The sequence below is a fragment of the Pinus tabuliformis genome, chromosome 9 (genome assembly GCF_031772625.1).
Source record: "Pinus tabuliformis cultivar Carrire ecotype Pingquan chromosome 9, CPIR1, whole genome shotgun sequence".
In the NCBI taxonomy this organism is placed as follows: domain Eukaryota; kingdom Viridiplantae; phylum Streptophyta; class Pinopsida; order Pinales; family Pinaceae; genus Pinus; species Pinus tabuliformis.
In genome coordinates this window covers 1,589,750,156-1,589,752,655 of record NC_142307.1, presented here as the reverse complement: position 1 = coordinate 1,589,752,655, position 2,500 = coordinate 1,589,750,156, and the positions used below count along the sequence as shown (strand labels likewise).

At 51.6% G+C, this 2,500-nt stretch overlaps 1 non-coding gene and 1 pseudogene across 1 annotated transcript; both read right to left on the bottom strand.

Moving 5' to 3' along the window:
* LOC149154815 (25S ribosomal RNA) overlaps positions 1 to 61 on the bottom strand; it is a 2,369-nt pseudogene extending 2,308 nt beyond the window's left edge.
* Positions 62 to 331: 270 nt separating this feature from the next.
* LOC149154814 (5.8S ribosomal RNA) lies at positions 332 to 485 on the bottom strand. The gene has a single exon (XR_016263896.1). It is a non-coding gene; the product is annotated as a 5.8S ribosomal RNA (ribosomal RNA).
* Between the last annotated feature and the right edge of the window lie 2,015 nt (positions 486 to 2,500).

The following is a 2,500-nucleotide window of genomic DNA, read 5'->3' as shown; positions in this document are numbered from 1 at the left end:
CCTAGGGGAATCCTTGTAAGTTTCTTTTGCTCCACTTAATTATATGCTTAAACTCAGCGAGTGTTCTCACCTGAGCTGAGGTCGCAAAGTTGGAGCTAAATCCGCACTACCCCATGGGAGGACAAGAGAGAGCAAAGCAAGTTCGAGCGATGCCACACAAAGCTTGCATCGGCTAACGCCGACTACCCATCCAAGGGGACAAGATCACTGCTCGCCGACGCACACCACGAAACATCGCTTGAGGTATTTCAGCCGACCGCACGGCACGGGGCACGGACGACCAGCTCCGCTACTCCCTAGCATATTGCAGGGAGCGCGTTTGAATGGGATGCGACGCCCAGACAGACGTGCCCTCGACCGAGGCCTCGGGCGCAAATTGAGTTCAAAAACTCGATGGTTCACGGGATTCTGCAATTCACACTAAGTATCGCATTTCGCTACATTCTTCATCGTAACAAGAGCCGAGATATCCGTTGCCGAGAGTCGTTTCCACGTACTACTGAAAAATCGGCCACAAAACTGAATAGGGGCAACCCCCCCACAACAAATGTAAGGCCAAGGGGCAAAAGGAGGAAAAACACATGAGAGAGAGAAACAAGGGTGTCTAACCCCCTCACGGGGGGAGGCTCGAACAGAGGAAAATCTCCCCCCAGCCCCACGCCCTCGCAAAAAGGGGGGAAATGCGTGGGACAGCGATCGAGAAGGACTAGGGTGGCCACCCTGGGAGCTCGCACTGCTTTTAGCCCTTCCCCGACACCAACCCACAACAATTCCCCCTTTTCTCCATAGAGCTAGGGACTGAAAGGAAGAGAACAAAATAGGGTAGAAAACAAAGCACAAGCCTCCCAAGCCCCGTGCCTTCGGCAAAAGGGGGGAATTGAAGGGGACGACGATCAAGAAGGACGAGGGTGGCCACCCCGAGAGCTCGCACTACGTTCCATCCTTCTGGAACACCAATCCACAAGAATCCCACCTTTTCTCCGTAAAGCTAGGGGCCACGAGGAAGAAGGGAAGAGAACAACAAGAGAGAAAGGGATATATCAACCGTGGCTACTGGCTCACAAGGGGAGGAGGCTTCAAACAGAGAACAAGTTTCCCCAACCCCGTGCCTTCGCAAAAAGGGGGGAACTACAGGGGACGACGATCGCGAAGGAATAGGGTGGCCACCCTGGGAACTCTCACTGCTTTTCGTCCTTCCCGAACACCAATCCACAACAATCCCACCTTTTCTCCGTAAAGCTAGGGACAGAAAGAAGGGAAGAAAACAACATGAAAGAAAGAGAGATATCAAACACGTCCACCGGCTCACAGGGGGAGGCTCAAACAGGGAACAAGCTTCCCCACCCCCGTGCCTTCAAAAAAAGGGGGGGAACTACAAGGGACGGCGATCGAGAAGGACTAGGGTGGCCACCCTCGAAACTCGCACTGCTTTTCGTCCTTCCTGAACACCAATCCACAACAATCCCACCTTTTCTCTGTAAAGCTAAGGGGCCAAAAGCAAGAAGGGAAGAAAACAACAGGAAAGCAAGAGATATCAAACATGGCTACCGGCTCACAAGGGGAGGCTCAAACAGAGAACAAGCTTCCCAAACCTCGCGCCTTCAGAAAAAGGGGGGAACTGTAGGGGACGGTGATCGAGAAGGACTAGGGTGGCCACCCTGGGAACTCGTACTGCTTTTCGTCCTTCCCGAACACCAATCCACAACAATCCCACCTATCCTCCGTAAGGCTAGGGGAAAAAGGAAGAAGGGAAGAAAACAACACCAAAGAAACAAAGATCCCAAGAAAAGAGAGAAGCTCAACAGCACGCCGAGTAAGATGTCCGCTAACCAAAAAGAAATCAAACAAGGCACCCAATCAAAAAAGCGTCCCACCTCTTCACACCCTCCCACATGTATTCATCACAACACCCTTTCCAGCTCTACAACATAGCAAACAACCAAGCAAATAAATCACAACCCAAAAATTTACCAATAGAAAAGATGAGGGCCACGATGAGACCAGTGTCTGGAGCACGTCACTGAGAGGCAAACAACCCCCCAACCCAATGACACAAGGCTTCAAATGACAAATAGACTGCTGCCCATAACACAAACCCACCCCGCTATTGCACCCCTCCGTGTACAAAACACCTGACAACCTTTCCAGCGAGAGAGTCAATAGGGGTCAAAGAATCAAACTCCAAACAGGAGTTGTCATGGGCCGACACTCAACGCTGGAGAAAGCTGCGAGCCACAAATACATCGACAGTGCAAGGCCACTAGAGAAAGGGATGTTCACAAAGCGCACACCATGAAATGAAGAAATGACGCGAGTCCCACAAAAAACCCACAATCCAAAGGGAGGAACAAAGACACAACCCGCTACTTATTTTTCCCTCAGAAGGGGAGTGGCTCACGAGAGGACGAGGAATTCCCTCGACGGTAAAGGCACGAGATAAGATTGCCACCCTCATGCCCGTCGGCGGGGAAAATTGCGATCTTGATGGAGCTCAGACCGA